Source organism: Bubalus kerabau, chromosome 13 (assembly GCF_029407905.1).
Source record: "Bubalus kerabau isolate K-KA32 ecotype Philippines breed swamp buffalo chromosome 13, PCC_UOA_SB_1v2, whole genome shotgun sequence".
Taxonomy (NCBI): domain Eukaryota; kingdom Metazoa; phylum Chordata; class Mammalia; order Artiodactyla; family Bovidae; genus Bubalus; species Bubalus kerabau.
Window position 1 is genome coordinate 31,458,725 of NC_073636.1, and position 23,716 is coordinate 31,482,440.

General features: G+C 42.2%; 1 protein-coding gene across 6 annotated transcripts in view; it reads right to left on the minus strand.

The window, feature by feature from the left end:
- Positions 1-23,716, minus strand: part of RSU1 (Ras suppressor protein 1) — a 205,115-nt gene that overhangs the window by 32,056 nt on the left and 149,343 nt on the right. The gene's annotated exons all lie outside the window — the stretch shown is intronic.

Here is a 23,716-nt window from a genome sequence, read left to right on the forward strand (position 1 = left end):
GACATGTTAGTGTTTTCTTCGCCTAGCAACCCCAGCAACCTGGGGGGCCCACTAACCATGCAAAGCTCCCAAATGTCAGTGCACACAGGAGTCGCCCAGTAACCTGTTCACATGCAGAACCCGATTCAGTGGGCTTGGAGTAGAGCCCAAGATTCTGCATTTCTGACCAGCTACCAGACGATGCCAGGAGGTGATACCTGAGTATCACACAGCCAGAGGGTCATTTTAATTAATTATTTTTCTGGCCACACGGTACAGCATGTGGGATCTTAGTTCCCAGACCAGGGATTGAACCTGCACCCTCTGCAGGGAGGAAAGCATGGAGTCTTAACCACTGGACAGCCAGGGAAGTCCCAGGATCATGTCATTTTAATTAGTGAAGCTTTATGAGTAAGATGATCTGGGAACACTGCAGCTCCTGAATATAGTTAAAGAAAATGCTCAATAATGGGAAATAAAAAGAAGGCTCCAATAGTACATGTCTTCAAAGTGATCCCATGAATAGTTTCAAACTTATACTGCCCACTATGCACTCACTGATTATTGAACCTTCCCTGTGGGACATGCCTTGTGGCTATAAATGTAATAAGAACATTAGTCGAGTGGTTCTTTGAACCATATAAAAGTTCCAATTCAATCAAATTCCATTTTAATGTTCAGGAGGTGTGAACTTGAAGAGTTACTTAATCTCTGAGTTCTGACGCCCTGATCTGCACAAAAAGGGGTAGAGTGTGTACAAGGGTAACAACAGAACCTCCCTCCTAAGTATATGGTGAAGGTCAAATGTCCATTAATCTGGACACATCATTACTCAATAAATGGCAGCTGTAATTACTGAAACACTGCAGCTGCACCTTAGGCAGCTCAGATGATGATATTTTTGAAACTCCTCTTGTACAAAACAGATAAAAAAGTTTGGTTGGGTTTTTCTTCCCTATCTTGTCAACAAACATCTACTTCTGCTTTCACTGACTATACTAAAGCCTTTGACTGTGTGGATCACAACAAACTGTGGAAAATTCTTAAAGAGATGGGAATACCAGACCACCTGACCTGCCTCCTGAGAAATCTGTATACAGGTCAAGAAGCAATAGTTAGAACAGGACATGGAACAATGGACTGGTTCCAAATTGGGAAGGTAGTACATCAAGGCTGTCTACTGTCACCCTGCTTATTTAACTTTATGCAGAGTACCTCATGCTAAATGCTGGGCTAGATGAAGCACAAGCTGGAATCAAGATTGGTGGGAGAAATATCAATAACCTCAGATATGTGGATGACGCCATCCTTATGACAGAAAGTGAAGAGGAACTAAAGAGCCTCTTGATGAAAGTGAAAGAGGGGAGTGAAAAAGCTGGCTTAAAACTCATCATTCAACAAAATAACATCATGGCATCTGGTCCCATCACTTCATGGCAAATAGATGAGGAAACAATGGAAACAGTGACAGGCTTTATTTTCTTGGGCTTCAAAAATCACTGCAGATGGTGACTGCAGCCATGAAATTAAAAGACACTTACTCCTTTGAAGAAAAGCTATGACCAACTTAGACAGCATATTAAAAAGCAGAGATATCGCTTTGCTGACAAAGGTCATAGTCAAAGCTATGATTTTTCCAGTAGTCATGTATGGATGTGAGGGTTTGACCATAACAAAAGCTGAGCACTGAAAAATTGATGCTTTTGAATTGTGATGTTGGAGAAGACTCTTGAGAGTCCCTTGGACTGCAAGGAGATCAAACCAGTCAATCCTGAAGGAAACCAGTCCTGAATGTTCACTGGAAGCACTGACGCTGAAACTGAAGCTCCAATACTCTGGCCACCTGATGCAAAGAACTGACTCATTGGAAAAGACCCTGATGCTGGGAAAGATTGAAGGCGGGAGGAGAAGGGGACGACAGAGGATGAGATGGTTGGATGGTATCGCCGACTTGATGGAAATGAATTTGAGCAAGCTCTGAGAGTTGGTAATGGACAGGGAAGCCTGGCATGCTGTAGTCCATGGGATTGCAAACATTCAGACATGACTGAACTGAACTGACTTGGTAACAAAATCATTGGTTTAAACTTTAAAATGGCTGGGTTGTTACCCATTCAAGTAGAAAAGCATAGATTTTCAAAGTGACCTAAACTCACTTTGTTTAAGCATCCTGTTTCTTTCTTTTTTTAATCTTAAAAAATCATATCTACACAATACACTTGCACTCAGGAAAACATATAATCATGATTCAAGAAATTTTTAATAGCCTACAGTCATCCTTATGGAGGGGGGTCCTATTAAAATTAGAAATAGTCATTTAAAACATTTAACAAAAATTTATCTTTGTGCCCCAAATCTAGTTTTTATACAGAAAATCATTGGCTTTAAGAACCTTGCAGTAGAAAGGGAACTTAAAATTCCTAACAGGTCATTAAAAAACTGTATCACAGAGAAAATTCAATTCTGATGTAGTCATAGGCAAATACTTCATGATCCACTACAGTAAAAGCAACTGGTTTCACAGATGAGAAACTGGGACTTGGTTGGGGCAGATGAGTTGGCCACAGCACCCAGAGATGATCAGTGGCAGAAATGCACTCAAAACTGACTTGAAGCTCCGATCCAGGCTCTCTCCAGATTGACTGCATCACTCCCTGCAGAGTCACCCAGAAGGTGTCAAACCAAACTGACAGAATCCAGATATGCCTCCCTGATGAAACTGCTGATGTTAGGACGTGGGTTTTTCTTTTTTTTAATATTCGACAAACTAGGGGCTGCAAAGTCCTCATTCTGGTGTCCACTTAAAAAAAAAAGGACATGTCCTGCCAGCTGGTAAAAAATAACAGCCTGTGGGCTGTATGAACTTGGCTCCTATATGCTTTACCTCCGTGGAAACTGCTGGTGTGAGAGGGCATAATGCCACCCAGTTGCTGGAATACACTGCTGGCAAGGGAACCCCTAAGGGTGGGGCCCGTGCTTTCTTCACAGTGATGATGGGATTGCAGCTCTATACCCTCTAATACTCAGCAAGTTTCTGTGAACCAGTTAGTGAGGGAAAGAGTGTGCGAAGAAAGAAACACACAAACTCCTGAACAAATCCTGGTGTTCGTGCTATGGGCTTGGTACCTGCCTTCCTTACTTCTCACAACTGAGCCAAACTGAGCCAGTCTCTCCGTCTGCCAGGCTGAGCTCTGCTCTGCACAGCTTCTGGAGAGCAGAACTAGGACAGACCGGAGGCTCTGAGTCTCTTTAAACACTGGGGGCTTTCCTCCCTGGCTCATGAGAGGGAGAAAGAAGATCTCTGAACTGCTGCATGGTGAGAACTAAAATTATGAAGAAGACATAGGAAAAGGCACAGACAAATGAGATTTATTAAGTACAATTCCTTTAAACGTCCTATTCGTCTTAGTTTGTATTTGTACCTTGGAAGCAGGAATATGCATCAGGAAATCCAACCCAAGGTGCAACTGGAGAAAAACGGCAGGGACTTTAAAATTGTCTTTATCACAGACATGGCTTCTGAACCACACCCTGTCCTTCCATGGAACAAGGCAGTTTCATGCCTCTGTCTCTGCATCTGTGTCAATTTCCCCCTGAAAAATGAAGCCCTGGGAAGAGTAGTTCATGAGGAGGGGCTCGCTGCACAGCTGCAAGCTCAGGTGAAACCGAAAAAGAAGTTTCTATTTCTGCCAGAGAATCTTATCTGATGGTTCAGGGTTGAGATGTGAAGTGTTTAAAAATTGTTATTTTATATCAGCCATCTGATTTAACAAGAAATTATGAACCATTTAACTTTCCTGGAGGGGAAAAAAAATGTATTGAAACTATCTCTGCAATTTCCCAAAAGTATTTATGGGTGTCCACCCCGGTGGTGCTACTGGTCAAGTACCTGTCTGCCAATGCCAGAGATTTAAGAGACGCAGGCTCAATCGCCAGGTCAGGAAGATCCCCTGGAGAAGGGCATGGTAACACATATTCTTGCCTGGAGAATCCCATGGACAGAGGAGCTTGGTGTGCTAGAGCCCATAGGGTTGCACAGAGTCGGACATGACTGAAGTGACTTAGCGTGCACACACGCACTGTTTACTTATTAAAAAGTATTCTAGAGATGTCCCTGGTGGCCCAGTGGTAAGAATCCACACTCCCAATGCAGGGAGCCTGGGGTCTGATCCTTGGTCAGGGAGCCAGATCCCACATGTGGTGGTTCCGTCGGTAAGTCAAGTCCGACTCTTGCAACCGCATGGACTGTAGCCTGCCAGGCTCCTCTGTCCATGGGATTCTCCAGGCAAGAATACTAGAGTGGGTTGCAATTTCCTTCTCCAAGGGATCTTCCTGACCCAGGGATCGAAGCCAGGTCTCCTATACTGCAGGCGGATGTTTTACCAACTGAGCTACGAGGGAAGCCCCAGATCCCACATGTTGCAACTCAGAGTTCGCATTCTACAACTAAAAGATCCTGTGTGCCACAGCTAAGACTTGGCACAGGCAAATAAGTAAAAATAAATTAGTATCTTAAGAAAGATTATTCTAGAATGTATGCTGGAACACTGCTGGTTATCATATCATAAGCCTTGCTAACAAAAACCAGATCATTCATATACCTATATGAAATTTGTTCTCTATTCTCACTTCTGCTTTTCTGCTTTCCCATTAATACTGGATCCCCTTCCTACCGTTTGGACATCTTCCAGTAGATTATCACCCCTTCCAAGGATCAAGGGTCTGCTGGCCTCCTTCCTGCTTGTCCTAGTGAGAGTCAGAGACAGCAGCCACTTCCTTGCATCACACAGCTCCAGGTAGCACCCACCTGCCTTCATCTTGACACCTCATTAAGGTAACCATCGATAGGACAGCAAAATGCTACCCAGAGCGAGTATGAGACAGGCTGACACCCAAGCCGTTCCTTTGTGAGCTGGGCAACTTTGTTCACAACATGACCCCACACTGCAGGGGCCTTTCATGATCTTTTCTCCAATGGTCAGATCTATTTAATTGAAAATGATTCCTCCCAGGTGGAACCTGCTAGAAAGAGTTCACAAACCTGGGACACAGCGTGAGGTCAAATTGGATACTCAGATCTCGACCTTCTGGGAACACCTCACCCAATGTCCCTCAGATCTAATCAATGCCAGTTTTTGAAATTGAAATATCCCAACTCAAACCCCTCTCGACCAGAAAGTAACAATTCATTAACCATTTCTTCAATCTCTTTCTGCATAACCAGACTGAGTAGTTTTAGCTCAGATCACAGAGAACTCCATCAAAGTTCTCTGGCCTCATCTGCATCATTTTGTTTCAAAAAAAAAAAAAAAAAAATCGTATTTTATGGTTTTTCATTTTTACCACCACCAACAAACATCAACAAATTTGGGTCCAAGGCCTGTGAAGGTACCTATCATAATTAGCATCCAACCGTCTGCCAGCAAATGGCTTCTGATAATTAATTCGGCTGTCATAGAGAAAACTGTCATGTTTCACGGGAGAAGATCAGAAGACGAGCCTTTTGCATGAAGCCGCGGTGCCATCCTCGGGGGAGATGGTTCAGAGCTCGTCTCCAGGTGGGAGAATTCAGAGCACTGAGGTGATTTAAGCCACGAACAAGTCCAGGGTGCAGCGGTGCTGGGTCCCTCGGGCACCCAGGGAGCACTATCACCCTTCAAAGAGCCCACTTGCCCAGTGCTCTCCACCATCAGGACCTCAGCCCTGTGTTCCCAGGAGCCTCACAATGAAAGGAAAGTAGGAAAGTGATTTTTTGTTTTTTAATAAAAGCATGAATAAATAGCACCACCAAAGGAAGATTTCTAAAATACATCCAATTCCACTTGGTCCACCATGACCTAAGCAACAGCTCACTAATTTTAGTTTGGCCATTTTCATTCTTTTTAAAGTCTTTATTGAGTTTTGCTACAATATTATTTTTGTTTTATGTTTGGGTGCTTTTGGCCATGTGGCATGTGGAATCTTAGCTCCCTGACTGGGGACTGAACCCATGCCTCCTGCATGGGAAACATGGAATCTTAACCACTGGACTGCCAGGGATGTCTCTAGCCATTTTCATTTAAAAAGTCATGCAATGATGGGACTTCCCCAAGGGCCAGTGGTTAAGACTCCAAGCATCCAGTGCAGGGGATTCAGGGCTCAGTCCCTGGTCAGGGATCAAATATTCCACATGTCCCATGGCCAAAAAATAGTAATAACAGTAAAAAGTCATGCAATGATCATGCTTACATAAGCTAGAAAAGAGGAGAAAATCACCTGGTGGGGTTTTCCTGAATCCCACAGACCTTTGTTTACACAACTGGTATAAGACACTGTATTATGCCACTGAGTTACAGTCATCATGGGCCTGGGACGCCCTTTTGGTCCCCACTTTCATGCCCCTAAGGAATGAGCACTCTCTGTTTCCATTCTGATACCCCAGATCTGGCATAGACAATCTCAGCTCTGAGTGGGCAACCTAGAAATATTTACTCCCTCCCTTTCCAAGTGTGGACCGCCTTGAGTCAAAGGACTTAGGGGGGAGTAGGGGGAGCCTGCACTGACGCCCCTGGCAGATGTGACAGGGCGTGTGCATCTGGAAGGGATCCAGGAGCACTGGAGCTCATCTAATTAGCTGCTGCCTTGACTGACAAGCATCTTCCCTCAGCATGGGGTCCACCCCACAAAGGATGGAGGGAAATGATGCAATGCTTATGTCTGTTACACGACCATTACATATCAAAACCTGCATTGATATGGCTTTTGGCTTCTTCAATGTGAAAAAGAAAACTCACTTGATTTCCTCTCAAAAATGTTTCCCCCTACTGCACAAACCAAACCAATGAAACAAACCCCTATCAGACAATAAACAACACACCAGACTTAGAATTCTACGTCAACGACGGAAAACAAATTGCATACCAAAACCGTATGAATAAACTAATGAAAAACCAAAACAAAACAAAGAGCCTTTTAAAACTCTTGATCCTGACTGCTCACTCTTCTCTCTTAATTGGAGGTAACCTATACCTCCCTGCTGCTGCTGCTAAGTCGCTTCAGTCGTGTCTGACTCTGTGCAACCCCACAGACGGAAGCCTACCATGCTCGCCCGTCCCTGGGATCCTCCAGGCAAGAACACTGGAGTGGGTTGCCATTTCCTTCTCCAATGCATGAAAGTGAAAAGTGAAAGGAAGTCGCTCAGTTGTGTCCAACTCTTCGCGACCCCATGGACTGCAGCCTACCCGGCTCCTCCGTCCATGGGGTTTTCCAGGCAAGAGTACTGGAGTGAGGTGCCAATACCTCCCTAGGGTATGACAAATAAGTTGGATGTATCTTTAAAAGCCCGGGAGGCTTTTAGAAAAATAAGTCCCTACTTAGGATTCTAAGATATCTCCCACTGTGTGCAGGAAGTTATAGATTAAAGCAAGCAAACTGCACCACCACCAGCATCACGTGACAACCACATGCCCGATGACTGATTCTCAATGAATTTTCTAAGGCACATTGCTTGGTTGGTTCTACTCTAACTTGCCTGAAAGAACCCTGAAGACAGAAATAAATGCGGAAGCTCTTATACTTATGAAACTGAAAATCTTGAATCTTCCTAGATACAAATAAAGCTGTGTGCTAGAGCAAAACATGTCCACTGTGCTGGCCACTGCTGGATGGTGGTACCAATGGTTGGTTGAAACTACTGTTTCCTTTAGACCAGGTTTTGTTGTTTTTTTTTTAATCCCAGGGCAAAGACAGCTGGATCAGATAATGCTTTGTAGTGGGGGGCTGTCCTGAGGACTGTGGGATGTTTAGCAGCATCCCTGGCCTCTGCCCATCAGATAATATGTTAAGAAGTTAAAATGGAGACGGTCTTGTTCAGGTTTCAGAAGTAGGAGAGCAGGTCTGTGGGCAACTTCTGACCCTGCCTGGATGACATGCCTGCCTGTGAGCATACCAACGGTTACCAGCAAGTCAAGCAGCACTTTAGATAAGAAAGGGAGTAGATCTTGGAATTTTTTAAGCCCTGGGGACCTGGCCAGTGCCCAGGTGGGGCGGAGTGGGGTGATGTCTAAGGAATCTTATGACTCTTTAAAAGGTGAAACAAGCAGCATTGTAAAAGTTGAAAGAAAATCAGAGCTGCAGTTGTGCGTGTAAACTGATGATGATATAAGCTTGTGGCCTAGAATTCAAAGTGGGAGCCCGCAAAGCTGCATCTGAAGTCCACCATGGGGTGGACGCACTGTTCAGGACCCTTTCCCAACTCTTTTCCCAACTGGGACTCCAGACTGTGCTGTTCAAGTCTGGATGTAGGTTTCACCCAAGTTGGTTATAGATACACTATATATACACTACATATACATATATATATACACACACACACACTATGATATATACACTATATATGTATATATATATAGATATATATGTAAGATATATATGGTGATATATACACTATATATGACTTTTCTCATTTGTTTCTATTTCTTTTCTTTCAATGATTATATGTTGAAATTAAGTTAAATAATCTTCTATTAAAAATTGAAACTGGACTAATACGGTTATGTAAAGTTTAAAAATAAAATAAAATTAAAAAAAAAAAAATTGAAACTGTCTTTTTGTTAACAAATCTTTAGAACCTAAAATGAAAGTAAAACTTTTGGCAAAACATATCAGCAGCACCCTGACCCCGTATGTGGCAACCACAAGGTCTCTGGACACTGCCAAGTGTCCCCCTGCTGATCAAGACTGTCCTGCTAGAGAATCACCGCTTTAGCATGACAAATAATGGACTTCTTCTGAACAGCTATGAAGACTATAAACCCAATGTGACAAAGAAATCATCTTTATCGATCAGTATCAAGATCCATCAAGGCCACTTAGGACACAACAGTCTCCAGCTAAGGAAAAAATTGCTTATTTGTGTTTCTATGCATCACCAAGAAAGGACAGAAATAAAATACATATGGTGCCTGTGACCCATCCACTCCTGGGGAGAGAAATAAAGCAACCAGAGAGAGGCACCACCCCATGCCGGCTGGGAGTTTACTTCTGTTTTTAGATTTTCTCCTTGAGTGGTGGAGGTCACTGGCTGGCTTGGTGAAATTTTACCTGAGGGAATGGTCTGAAAAACACGTGTGTTTTACAGTGAATGTGCCGAGGAGGTGAGTCCCAGGTCACTGTAGGTGACCGAGGCAGAGGGCAAGTGACCCTCAGACCAGGGTCTGACCAGGACTGCTGCAAAAGGAACTCCGCATGGGATAAGCATCTGGACTAACTGACCTCTAACATTCAGCTCCAATGTGCCATGAGCCTGTGAGCCTTTCACTGATCAGCTCCTCCCAGTCCCTTCTGAGAAAGCTGTGAGAAGCAAAGGCATTTGTCCTGCCCTGGGTGGGTCAGAATCTCACAACCCTGGGACCCTAAGCAGGGTCCAGGGTGATGATGGGCACCAACTGGACATCTCTCTACCTTCCCCACTGATCACAGATGAGTCAAGGATCCCCACCTGGTTCCGAGCTATCTCCAACTGGTTTTCTCCTCCCCGCTCCTAAATCTCATTAACCCAGAAGACAAATTATACAAATACGTGATCTCACACTGATGTTCAATCTGTCTTTTCTAGCATCCTCTATTTATCAGACGGCTTCAACCTGGTGGACCGTGACTCCTCAGTCATTGCCAAAGTCTACCCTTCCTCATGCATTGTTGAAGTATGGGGACAGGCGGCCAGGAAGTCACAGACGGAGATTAGCATCAACACACATTTCAGTTCACTGACAGATGACATCTACCGCAAGATGGCAGTGGGGCTCCTATGGTCTGAAGGAAACAAATTTTCTCTGGTCTCGGCTGGAGGGAGCTCAGGTGAATAGAACACTCACTCAGTAGTTTTGCCAAGTAACAGAAGCCAGTGTTTTGCTGTTCTAGCTTCAAAGCAAGCCACAGCCATCCACACAGTGGATTTGTAAGCAGTTTTTTTGGTTTGTTTGCTTGTTTTTAAACCACCCAACTGCATCTCCCAGAATTTGTTCTGATTCAAACAGAACAGGCGACGTCCCTGTTGGTCCAGTGGTTGGGTCTCTGTACTTCCAGTGCAGGGGACACGGGTTCAATCGTTGGTTGGGGAACTAAGATCCCACAAGCCACACAGTGCAGCTGGTAAATAAAATAAATTACTTAAAAAAAAAAAAACAGCAATGGGAACTATTCATAGGTATACAACTTTCTACATTAAATTCTGAGTGGAAGCCTACATCACCTTACAATGTTTTCCCTTAAAGAGCAGGTGATTTTCACACCCATCTATGTGCCTCACAAAAGACTCATCTGTTTGCCTCTGCGCACCTTATGTTCCAGGTTTTCTTCCCATGTCCGGTACATTAAATACTGCTCCGCTCCCACAGAATAAAAATTTGCAGTGATGTGGCTTTCTGTCTATTACCATGGAGTTGAATTTCACCAACATTCACAGAATGTGGGATCTGGAAGGGGCCTTGTAGATTACCTAGTTTATTTCCCCCATGTAGCTTCTGGGGAAATTGGGTCCACAGAAGTTCAGGAATGTTCCTGAAATTAACTAATAACTAAGCTGAGACTCTGTAATTCCTATCACCTTGCACTTTCCATTAATTACAGCTTTTTTTCCACCAAAAGGTGAAGCATTTGCCTGGTTACTTTAGCAGAACCACTTAGAAAACTGGCAGTTTCTTTCAGAATTAAATATATATCTATTCTACGACCCAGTGATTCTGCTTCTAGGAATTTACCCATGGGAAATGAAAACATACGTCTTTAAAGCGACTTGAAAAAGAATGTTCACAACAGTTATATTCACAATAGCCCCAAAGTGGAGATGACATTAATGTCCAATAGCATATTAATGAATAAATAAATGGTAGTATATTTCCACAGTGGAACAGTGGTTATTTCTGCAGATACCCTGAGCAAATTCTCCTGGTATAAGAAGGAAAAAGAGAAAGTTCTGGGACTTCCCTGGTGATCCAGTGGTTAGGATGCCACACTTCTGCTACAAGGGGAACAGGTTCAATCCCTGGTTGGGGAACTAAGATCCTGTATGTCAAGGGGGTGACCAAAAATGTTTTTAAAATGTAAAAGAAATAAACATTAAAAAAAACACCACACAGGAAAAAGCTGAATTCTCTTGGATTAGCACTAGGAGCCGTCTGTACTCCTGACTATCCTAGTTCATTTCTTTTTTTCTTTCTCCTAGACAACTACTTTAGACCTTTTTTCCTCTCTCAAACCTCTAATTCTGTAATATTTCCTCCTTCATCCTCCCTCCTGGCTGATAACCTTGCGCCCTATTTAGCTGAGAAAATGCAAACACTCTAAAGAGAAGCTCCATCCAGTCCCAACACGGGTTTACCAACCTACCCACTGCTTGTACCACACGCTCCGCCTTTCCTCTGGCCACTGTGGAGGAACTGCCCCAGATCCCTACCCAAGGCTGACCCCACCCCACCCCGGATCCCTGTCCCCTGTTGTAATGAACAAGGACATTACTGGCAGCTGACCCCTCTTCTACCTCATCTCTTCCCCTCACCCTGCTAGTCATTCCCATCATCATAAAACATGCTGCACATCTTAAAACACCAGCTCTTTTCATAATGAATTATAGCTGATTTACAATGTTGTGCTAATTTCTGCTGTACAGCAAAGTGACTCGGTTATACACACACATACATTCTTTTTACCATTCTTTTCCATTACGATTTATCCCAGGAGATTGGATACAGCTCCCCATGCTATACAGTGGGACCTTGTTTACCCATCCTATATATAATAGTTTACATCTGCCAACCCCAAACCCCCAGTCAATCCTTCCCCATCCCCCTTGGCAACCACCAATCTTTTCTCTCCGTCTGGGAGTCTGTTTCTGTTTCACAGACAGGTTCATCTGTATTGTACTTTAGATTCCACATATAAGTGATAAGTATGGTATTTAAGATCTCCACCATGTTAAGCAAAGTGATGCAGTTATACAAATACATATATTCATTCTTCAGATTCTTTTCTCATCTAGGTTATCCCAGAATGTTGAGTAGCGTTCTCTGTGCTGCATAGTAAGTAGTGCTTGCTGGTTATCTATCTTATATATAGTAGAGTGTATATGTTCATCCCAAGCTCTGATTCATCCCTCCCTCCCCACTTTTCCTCTTTGATAACCATAAGTTTGTCCCTCCCCTCAGGTTTTTTTTTTTTTTTTTAAAGCTTAGACCAAGCTGGAAAAGCTGAAAGTGGAAAACAGAGGGATCATACAGATAATTATCAATCTGTATTAATATAAAGAAAAGTGATTCTAGGTGTAATTAATAAGCGACAGTGAACATTTGTAAAACAGTACAAACACAAGTGGTAAAACCACTTGAATGAACACTCAGATCAGCCATAGATTAACGATTCCCTTTCTCTCTTTTTCAATATTTACTTATTTATTTGGCTGTGCTGGGTCTCCTTTGCGGCTCACGCAGTCTTCGTTGCAAGGCCCAGATTCTCTAGCTGTGGCATGCGGGCTCAGTAGCCGTGGCACTTAGGCCTAGCTGCCCCAGGCGTGTGGCATCTTAGTTCCTTGCCCAGGAATAGAACCTGAGTGCCCTGCACTGCAAGGTGGTTAAGGATTCTTAACCACTGGACCACCAGGGAAGTCCCTAATGATTCATTTTCTGTAACTTGTAATATGGGCCCTCAAACAAAGAAGAGATTTTCCCAGCACAAAGGAAAGTGGAGTAGGAACAAAAAAAGATTCAGAGAGATCACTAGAACCCAAACAATGAAAGATTCAATCATGTAATTTCTCTGACCCTCTATTTACAGTAAGATCAAAGGAGAAAAAGAATCATTATCTGTTACATGTTTCTGGCCCTTTATGGCTTGAAACCCATTGGAACGTGCATTATTTCTTCTTCTACCTTGAGAAAATTTGTGTCATGGCCAGAACAGTGTAACTGTACACTTTGAATAGGTTTTATGTATTTTTATTTGTCTATTTTATAGAGAAAGAACATGGAGGGAAAACATGCTTCCAAAGAGGGTCCTCTGGTCAACAAAGTTTGAGAAATGCTGCACTATGTCTGGCCTGGCAGGACACCAGAGATGAATATGTGCATATCAGAGAACAGTTTTCCCAAGGTTCTCAAGTTTGTCTGAACATAAAACATTCTTTTTTGGCTTATAGGCTATTAATATCTTTGCATCTTAGACAGATCCCTCTAGTCTGAAGCTTCTTCAGCATCACTTCCTGGCCTCAAAAGACTTTCCAGAACTGAAGCCCCGGGTGGGTTTATGCTTTGACATGAAATCTTCATGAAAATGACAAGTCTAAACTAGCCCCGTGCCTGCTGTCCAGTCAGTGAGCCTGAGCTTCCTGGCTTCTGTGAAAGGACAGGGGCCCCGGGTGTTCTCACGGGAACCCTGGGCAAGGTTAGTTTCGGATGCTGTCTCTGAAATAGCCATGGACGCCCAGAGGTGAGAATGCCCAGGAGCTTGGCAAAACCTGAGCTGCAGCGTGATGCACATGCCATTAAAATACATACAGCTCAATCAAGTCCAGATAACAGCTTGTGACATGCCCTGAGGTCTGGCGGGATAGGTTGGGGTGCCTGGGGAGGGGGGCTGAGCAGAAAATGCTACAGCAGAGCATGAATTCAGATTTCACAACTGGAAGAATAGATGCAGACACCTTGCTGGTTGATTCATGCTTATTTTAAACACGTGTGAAGTTATTATGATTCATAAATGATTTGGCGAAACCCAGATGTGGCCTCCACTGACACAACACGATGTGGTGTAAAATGATCTCATTATTAAAAGCATCCTTTGATGCAAAAGGATCTTGGACAGATAGTTGGATGTGACCCTGAAGGGTTCTGTTCCTCTTGATGAGCGCTAATGTACGGGTAAATTTATTTCTTTGGTGTTGGGCGAATGGACGTTCTAAACTCATTATGAATAAATTATTAAGTTATAAAACACCACTGCTAATAAAACTGGGGCTACAGTAAGAAATGTGATTAAAAATCACACGTGGCTGTGACCTATTTAACAATAATGCATTAATTCATAAAGCTGTATGCAGCTTACCCAGTTACTATAATTAAAATATGCTTCATCACTAATTGCCTCACCAATTCTTAAATTTCCCCAAAACTGTTTGCGATTGATGGCCAAACAGTGGCTCTGGCGATGCTAAGTCTTCTGATCCTGGTAACTAAGACAAAAACCTTTGTAATTAAAAAAACACTTTATCACCGTCCTAATGCAATCCTGTGGATGAGACACATATTTTCAGCTGGCAAATATTTTAGTAAAGTTAATGTCTAAAGGCAGAAAAAAAATCCATGTGCAGAAATTGAAGGGAATAACAACGTTTCCCGTATTTCTGCCAACATATTAACAAATACAGCAAAAAAGAGCCTTGATATGTCATTTGCTGAAGGATGAGAGTGGGGTGAAGACTCAAGCACGGGAATTTTATTGCTGGAGACATTTTCATCTGCAGCCAAATCACCAGGGAAACACTTTGTCAAACAACTTCATTCTGCAGGGGGACCTGGTGACAATATTGGCATCCTAAGAATTTGTTCAGGTTTTTCCGATTGCATCTGCCTGTCTGTGCCCAGAAATATTTACAGCAACACTGCAATTCATGCAGACGTGCGGCTTAGTGCCTGGAAGCCACCTAGCCGGCTCATGTTTCATCTCACCAGCAAGTTCAAAATAAGTGCTCTCGAGTTGTATTCTTTTCATATAAAAGAGACAATATATTTTAGGAAGGTTTCGTATCAACCCCTTGTTTCATATTAATAGGAACTGATCTAGCATCTGGTACCTACAAAGTTATGGACTGAAGTATCTTTACAAGCACCCAAGCTTTCTGCCTGAGTTCCACCAGCAAGTTAGAAAATTAAGAGAGAAGGAGAGAGAAAGAGAGAGGGGTGCGAAGAGGCAGGGAAGGAGGAGAGGAGTGAAAAAGAGAGGTGTGGGGGAGAGAGGAGGAAGGGGGAGGGCAGAACACAGGGCCTGTTGGATTCTGGTTATAAATGGCAACCCACTCCAGTACTATTGCCTAGAAAATCCCATGGACAGAGGAGCCTGGCAGGCTATAGTTCATGGGGTCGCAAAGAGTCAGACACGACTGAGCGACTTCACTTATCTACTTTTGACTTAACTTTTTATTTTATATTGGAGTACATAGTTTATAATAATGTGTTTCAGGTGTATAGCAAAGTGATTCAGTTATACATATACAGCTACTTTCAATTTTTGTTTTTTTAAGGGTTTTTTTTTTTTTTTTTAATATGGATCAATTTTAAAGCCTTTATTGAATTGGTTACAATATTCCTTCTGTTTTATGTTGTGGTTTTCTGGCCATGAGGCATGCGGGATCAAACCCACATCCCCTGCATTGGAAGACAAAGTCTTAACCACTGAACGGCCACAGAAGGCCTTCAATTTTAGATCCTGTATTTATTTTGCCTGCTGTGGGAGCGTATCCCCTAAATAACCCTTGACACTTCACTTGCCCTCCTGTCAAACTTTCACAGAAGCACTGCCAAGTTCTCAGCCCTGAGTTACTTTCTCAACCTCTCCATCACTTCCCTGGTTCAAGCTATGCACCCGGGCCCCCGAGACAGCCCAGCTATGGGTCTCTCCACTTCCACTGGCTCCTCTCCTCTGTTCTATACATGGAATCTAAAGTGATCTTTTTCCAACATGATTCTAATCACACCATTGGCCTTTCACACTTGGCATTTCCCTTTGCTCTGGCATAAAAATCCTCAAAGTGGGCTAGCAGGTGGCATGAGGTGGTCCCCCCGTTTAGCATTCTGACTTCACCTGGGACTCCTCTCCCTGCTCCAAGCACAGTCAACTTCTTTAATGGGCCGTGCTCTCTGTGGCCAAAAGGCCTTTGCATGTGTGGCCTTCTCTGCCAGAAACATCCTTCCAGGCGCCCCCTGGACACCCTTTACCCTTCTCATTCATCCCTTCACATGGTTAGCACTGTGGTTCAGCCATCAGGGAGTCCTGTACAAGCCCACCCAGCATGGTGTGTTCTTCCTTTCCCACACTCACTGTGGTGTATGATACACATCTGTTGATGAGCCCATGTGATCCAGGTGTGGTTCCCTTACTGCACTGTGCAGGTCACGTGGGCAGGGGACACAGCTAACTTTAGGCACCTCTGAATCCCTTGGCTGATGGCCTGTCATGAACGTAAAACAGGGGCTCCAGCAATACAGGCGTGGGAATGGACCTCAACAACGGGTCCTCTCACTGGGTTAACACTAGGCGAGAAGACGTGTGATATCCTTGCCCAGCATCAGCACCACGAAGTCTAGGCTCTGCAGGGCCACGTGAGGAAGCACTTCACAGGACGACCTGCTATAGCTGATGGTTTATGTTATCAGGTTTTAATACCCTCTCAAAACAGAGAGTAGAATCTAAAAAGGAATTTTAAAAGGTCACGCACAAACAGATACTCCTAAACAAGGTAGTGCTTGTTGTAATCACATCTTTTAAAAAAACATTTTTTTTTTGATGTGGATCATTTTTAAAGTCTTTATTGATTTTGTTACAATATTGCTTCTGCTTCATGTTTTGGCTTTTTGACCCTGAGGAGTATGAGACCTTAGTTCTCCGACCAGGGCTCCAACCCATACCGTCTGCATTAGAATGTGAAGTCTTAACCACTGGGCCACCAGGGAAGTCCCAGTAACCACACCTTTATTAGAATAATCACAGAGTGAGAACTTGGGTCTGCCTGTGAGTAGACCTGGCTTTTACAGCAGAGACCACAAACCTGCTCCGACGGCAAAGGGCCAGATGGTCTCCAGCCCAGCAGAGATGGCTTCCTGTAAGTCTCACAAGAGTCCTAGGTAATTCCTTTCATCTCTAACAGTCTAAGACACAGCTCACTTTTGCAAACTTGGCATTCTGTGTTTATCAATATGGAGCAATAACATCCTGCTCTGGAGTTCTCATGGACATGGAAGAGGGATGGATGTCAGACTGACTGGAGTCTAATTTTGACTTCCTCTGTCACCTAACACATGACCTGATGATAGAGAAGAACACTAACATATTCACTTTCTCTAATATCATTACTGGGACCCAATTAGATGGGATCGGCAAAGGCAGGGAGGTAGGAGATGAGGGGAAGAAGCAAGGGACAAGATCATACGTGGTCTGCAAAACCCAAGCCTGAATAACCCAGAAAAGCTGTAAAATAGCAAAGCACTGGGACGTCCCTGGTGGCCCAGTGGCTAAGACTCCACGTTCCCAGTGCAGGGGGTCCCAGTCTGATCCCTGGTGAGGAAACTAGATCCTGTATGCCACAACTAAGGCCTGATGCAGCCAAAATAAATAAATAAATTAATTAAAAACAAAACAAACAAAACCACAAAGCACTGCTCCGGGGAGAGGCACAGAGGGCATCTTACAGGTGAACCTGCACCAAAGCCAGCCTTTGACTCTGGGCTCCGGTGAGCAACAGAAACCTACCACCAGCTGTAAAATCTGGGTTTCTAACTTTTTTCCAACAAGGATTTTTCACAGAGTGTCTGCTGCATGCTGACAGTGAGCCACTTTCCTTTGTCTTAAATTTTCTGGCCATTAATTATATCCAGGATGGCACGTTTTCATATGGTGAGTAAACAAAGAGACATCATTCTTGGCTTTGGAGGAATATCAGTGTTATGTAAAATCAGACCATTATTCTTGAAATCTATAACATTCTTTTCTCTTCATACAAATATTCTCTAAAAGGATCCTGAAATAATTTATTATGTAAAAGCCGTCATCTTAAACCTATTTCCAAAAGACTAATCGCCGTTTAGAACAAAATCCTTGTGGATTCTATATTTCGAATTTATATATGATTCTTCGCTAGTCTCTAGATTTCAAATATTTATGCTTTTCTGTGCTTGTTAAAAGTCAGGTTTACCAGGAGATAATTTACACACTGGAAAATTTCATGCTCGCTCTGCAAACAATAAGCCCAAATAAAAATGTATCAATGGTTTAAAATCAAAACACTAATTCTAAGAGGTAAAATCATAAAAAGAACTTTTGATCAGTGCATGTGTTCACTGCTTAATTAACTCAGGAGACAAAAACCAGTGGTTAGTATTTTCATTATGAAGGGATTTAAAAACAGGATGGCTATTAAGAGGTACAACCACGGAGGACAGTTAAGGATCAAGATACGGCATGAGAAGTGAGTCCAGTAATGCCTGACCATGTGACCAGATTTGTCTGGACAATGCCAAAGGCATAATGATGATTTACAGAAAACAATAACAGGTGTGATCTGTTACTGAGAAGAGAAATATCATGAGTGCCTTCAAAATGATGGCTACCTTTTACTTCAGAGCGGTTTTCTAGTGGACACTTGAAGGTATGAAGATTATTTTCAGTATGTGAATAAAGCTTATTTATGAAGGAATTCATTCAATAAGCTAGTTCAGCATTTTAGGGACCAATGCTACATGCATGATAATAAATGAACAACTTAAAATATATAAATTTTATATCTATATAAAAATATTAGGCTTAGTCACAAGTATATGGTGAATTCTTGTTACCTTATTCCACCTCCTTCCAAGAATTATAACAAACTTCTTTATCTAAATTCATTCCCACCCAAATAATATAAAAGTGTGTGTGCATGCTTAGTCACTAAGTCATGTCCGACTCTTTGCAACCCCATGGACTGTAGCCCACCAGGTTCCTCTGTCCACAGGATTTCCCAGGCAAGAATACTGGAGTGGGTTGCCATTTCCTACTCCAGGGGATCGTCCCGACCCAGGAATCGAACTTGTGTCTCCTGTGTCAGCAGGTGGATTATTTACCATTAAGCCACTAGTTCAGTTCAGTTGCTCAGTTGTGTCCGACTCTTTGTGACCCCATGAACAAGCCACTAGGGAAGCCAATATAAACGTGATCAATATATTAATATAAATTGACCTATAGTTATTTTTTTTTGACCCACAGTTACTGATCCTTGGGCCAGATGTATTAACTGTGTGACTCTGGAAAACTTCCCTAACTTCTCTGTGCCTCAGTTTCTAAACCTAGTCACAGGGATAATAATAGCACCTGCCTTCCATGGCTGTCCACCAGCTAAGCTAGAAAATACAAATCCAGTTCTCTCCTTCTGCCCCCATCTGAGCCTGGCACAGCCCAGCCTTCCATAAACACAAGCTGTGGGGATTATTATCAATAACTTACCCACTACACACTCAAATGCAGATGACTGACAAATCATATAGGAAGTTCATGCTTTCAGAGTGAGTTATCACCACAATCAAAATGTTCCCTGATAGGCTGAGGGATCTGAATTTAAACACACTTCCTTCCCACTAAGAAGATTTAACCACAAAGACAGTAACTGTAGGCACCAGGTCTGGTGTGTCCCACATGTCGGGGCTCTGCCCTGTGCGTTTCACATGCTCTCTTCTCTATCCTCACAGCAGCCCTGGAATGCATGGAGATGTACGGATTTTACATGCTACCAAAAAGATAAAAGAGAAGTTAAAGAACAACTCAAGGTCATACACCTAAAAAATGGTGATGCTAGAATCAAAACCAGACTCTATGTCTCCAAGCAGAATGAGCTGCCATGCAGAGTGTAAAGTTGCCATTTTTGCATGCTAAGTGCGTCTGTCAAAAAAAGAAAAGGAATATTTATGGTGAACTGCAGAGTAATATCCCAAGTACTAGGAATGAAAGTTTTCCCAATGTTATTAATAAAAGTGACTTTTAAAGCCAAGAATACATATTGTGATAGGTTAAATTCATTTAAGAAAACATGGGTGCAAATAACTGAGCTTTAATTATTTCATGGCATCCTTGCAACAGCCTTTTTTTTTTTTTAATGAAAGCCTTTCAGAAAACCCTTTGTTCCTGATCTAATCTTAACTAGATGAAAAGAAAATCAAAACAATTTTAATAGCTCTGTTTTCTTAGGACCCTCTTTTTTGAGGGGGAAAAAACCCAAATCAGTGATGTTGGAAAGGCTCCAGAAGTTTCAAGGTACAAATCTCTTTTTCCTTAAGCCATCAGGTGTCATAACTAATGAACAAAATCAGTTTATATGGTTTTTGAGAATAACCTGTCCAAGTTGCAAATTCACTATAGGCAGACCTCATTTCAGTGTACTCTCCTGTACTGCATGTGGCAGATATTGCATTTTTTACAAATAGAAAGTTTGTGGTAACCCTGCATTGTCAGATGATGCTCAACATTTCTTAGCAATAAAGAATTTTTAAATGAAGTTATATAGTTTCTTTTAGACAAAATGCTACTGCACATTTACTAGACTACGTATAGTGTAAACGTTAACTTTTATTTGCACTGGGAAACCAAAAAACTCGTGGGACTTGCTTTATCGTGATATTTGCTTTGCTGCGGTTGTCTGGAACTGAACCTGCACTACTCCAAGGTGTGCCTGTAAACATGAAGGATTTGAGCCAATCGAGGATGCAGTAAGTCGCTTGTATTGTACAGCGTTTAAGGACAATCTGAGAACGTCTTTAAGAGGCAGCCTTAGAAGTGAGGTAGGTATAGTACGGAAAGTGGTTTTACTTGCATGCTTCACAGAAGTGATCTTTTCACCAAAATCATCATAAAAGCTATCAGAAAAAGAAAGAACACTGAAAGCAAATAAACAAACGAAACCACCTGAAAGTTCAAACACTGAATCATCGACAAAAGGTACTGTATTTCTGAAAGGTACTGTCCTTCATCTCTGCTAAGGACCAAGAGAAGTCATTTCATATGTTGTAAAGTGAAGGTGACAAATCACATTCTTTTTCCAAAAGGAATTTTTTTTCCCCCAGATATCAACTTGGCACTAAAAGGGATTCTCATGTGCACTCCACAATAACAACAATAACAACAAAAGCACTTCTTGGACCAAATGGGCACAGCTCTTGTTCAGCTGCTTTGTAGCATCTGGCCCTGTCTTATTTGATATGAGAAAGTCCTTTCCCCAATAAGGAGGGTGGTCATAAGGAACAAGATGCCACAAGGAGTGTTGTGTTAAACCTTGGCCTAAAACACCTAAAAAGTCAAGAACAAAGACCCACACTGGACAATGGCTGCTCTTAGCATATTCAGGAACCAAGTCTCTCCATCCTTACTCCCCACTTTTGGTTCAATGCCTAAAACCCAATTGTTCACCAGAAATCAATACCGTCTCCATGACTTTTTTTTCTGGGATCAACAGCAGAATTGAACCCTTCCTCCCAAGTATCCCTGCTCTCTGTCCACACTTTCTTCCAACATATTTCCCCAAAGACTGATGTTTTTTCCTTCCTTCTACCCTGTATGGCAAGGAGGCAGGTCTCTAAGCTATTTCCAGCTTCAGGGCTCAGTACAGACACGACACATGTTAGTACATGGGTGGCAATCATCAGTTTGTAAGATGATGTAACCAATATTGAAGCCAGAGAATAAGCACATAAAAGGACACTCAGTGTCACAGCCATTAGGGAAATGCAAATTAAAGCCACAATGAGCTGATACTTCACACACACCAGGACAGCTAGGATGGGTATCATCAGATAGATAACAACATGTGTTGACCAGGATATGGCAACACTGACATCCTCAGACATCACTGGTGGGAATAAAATAGGGTGCAGCAGCTTGGAGGACAGTCTTGTGGTTAAAAGCAATTCCATTCCTAGGTATACGCCCAAGAGAACTGAAAATACGTCTGCACAGAAACATGTACACAAGTGTTCACGGCAGTAAAATTCACAGCCAAAAAAGTGAAAACAACATAAACACCTACCCACTGATGGATGGTTCAACAAAACGGGGCTGAACCACACAAGGGGATATTATGTAGCCATAAAAAGGGAATGATCCACTAATAACACAACAGGGAGCATGAATCATGAAAACATTATGTTGAAGTGAAAGAAGCTAATCACAAAGGATAAATGATTCCATTTTTATCAAATGTCCAGAGTAGGGAAATGTCTAGAGATAGATCAGTGGCTGCCAAAGCTGAAGAAAGGAGTGAGTGTGATGCTAAGATGTGTGATTTTTGTTTTCTTTTTCTTTCTTAAGTTAATTTTTACTGGAGTATAGTTGCTTTACAATATTGTGTTGAGTTTCTGCTGTACAGGAACACGTATCTGCTGTACAGATACAAAGTAAATCAGCTATACATATACTTACATTCCCTTTTCCTTAGACTTCCTTCCCATTTAGGTCACCATAGAGCATTGAGTAGAGTTCCCTGTGTTATATATAGAAAAGTGAAGTGAAGGTTCTAATTGTTTATTTTATACATAGTATCAATAGTGTATATATGTCAATCCCAATCTTCCAATTCTTCCCTCTCCTTCCTCTCCCTTGGTACCCATACATTTGTTCTCTACACAAGAGGTGTGAGTCTTGAGGTAATAAAAATATTATTCTTGTGATGAAGGATGCAATCTCTATGAATATATTACAAGTCACTGAATTATACAGTCTGAATGGGTGAATTGCATGGCAGGTGAATTTTATCTCAATTAAAACCAATTAAAAAAACCCAATAATACATAGGGTCATTGGACTAGTCTTTAGGGCTGGACTAGTCACTAAACTATGTAGTGATATCAGAATGAAGTCTCTATGAATCACTTTTTTCTTTAGTCTCTCAAAGACTGATCATTTTGGGGAAACTAAAGAAAGCTGAGCACCGAAGAACTGATGCTTTTGAACTGGTGTTGGAGAAGACTCTTGAAAGTCCCTTGGACTGCAAGGAGATCCAACCAGTCAATCCTAAAGGAAATGAATCCTGAATATTCATTGGAAGGACTGATGCTGAAGCTGAAACTCCAATACTTTGGCTACCTGAGGCGAAGAACTGACTCATTGGAAAAGACCCTGATGCTGGGAAAGATTGAGGGCAGGAGAAGGGGACAACAGACGATGAGATGGTTGGATGGCATCACCAACTCAATGGACATGAATTTGAGTAAACTCTGGGAGTTGGCAATGGACAGGGAGGCCTGGTGTGCTGCAGGCCATGGGGTTGCAAAGAGTTGGACATGACTGAGCGACTGAACTGAAGGCAGTTCAAAGACTATCAAGTCAGTCAAGGTCAGCCTACTCTGACACCTCAGAAGCTCACTGATTTGATGACTTTCTGGATAGACTGCTTGTTACTCTTCTTCCTCCTGTTGCCGGTAAGGATATGTCAAACCTTGTAACAAGCCTCCAAATTAGAGACACTTACAGGAGTCAAAGATGACCAATTAGTCAAATTTATAATTTGTGTGAAGAAACAAGAAAGAAACAATACCAAGGGGGAAAGTTATCCAGATTGCTAAAACAAACAAAAATTCATTTTTTTTTTCTTTCGTGAAATGAAATAGGAAATTCAATGATTGGCTCTCATATCTCAAAGTAATGACTTACAAAGAATTAAATATATTTGGAATATATACAGAAGATTCAGAACAAGTTTCCATAATTCACACTCTACTGCTGAAAAGCAAGATACTGTTTTTTAATTGCTAACTTCACTTAACTATTTAAAAACTATTTAAATCTGCCCAAGTCACAAAGTATGAAAGCATTAGTTATGGCAGATGATATTTAGATTTATTTACAAAGAAAGACTTTCCTGTTGTATATTCATTTTCCACTTTCCACTAAGAATCCTATAAAATGAGATTCTGTTCTGAGACTTTTCAAATAGTTAACGGAAATCCATTTAAACATTTCTCCAAAAAATACCGTG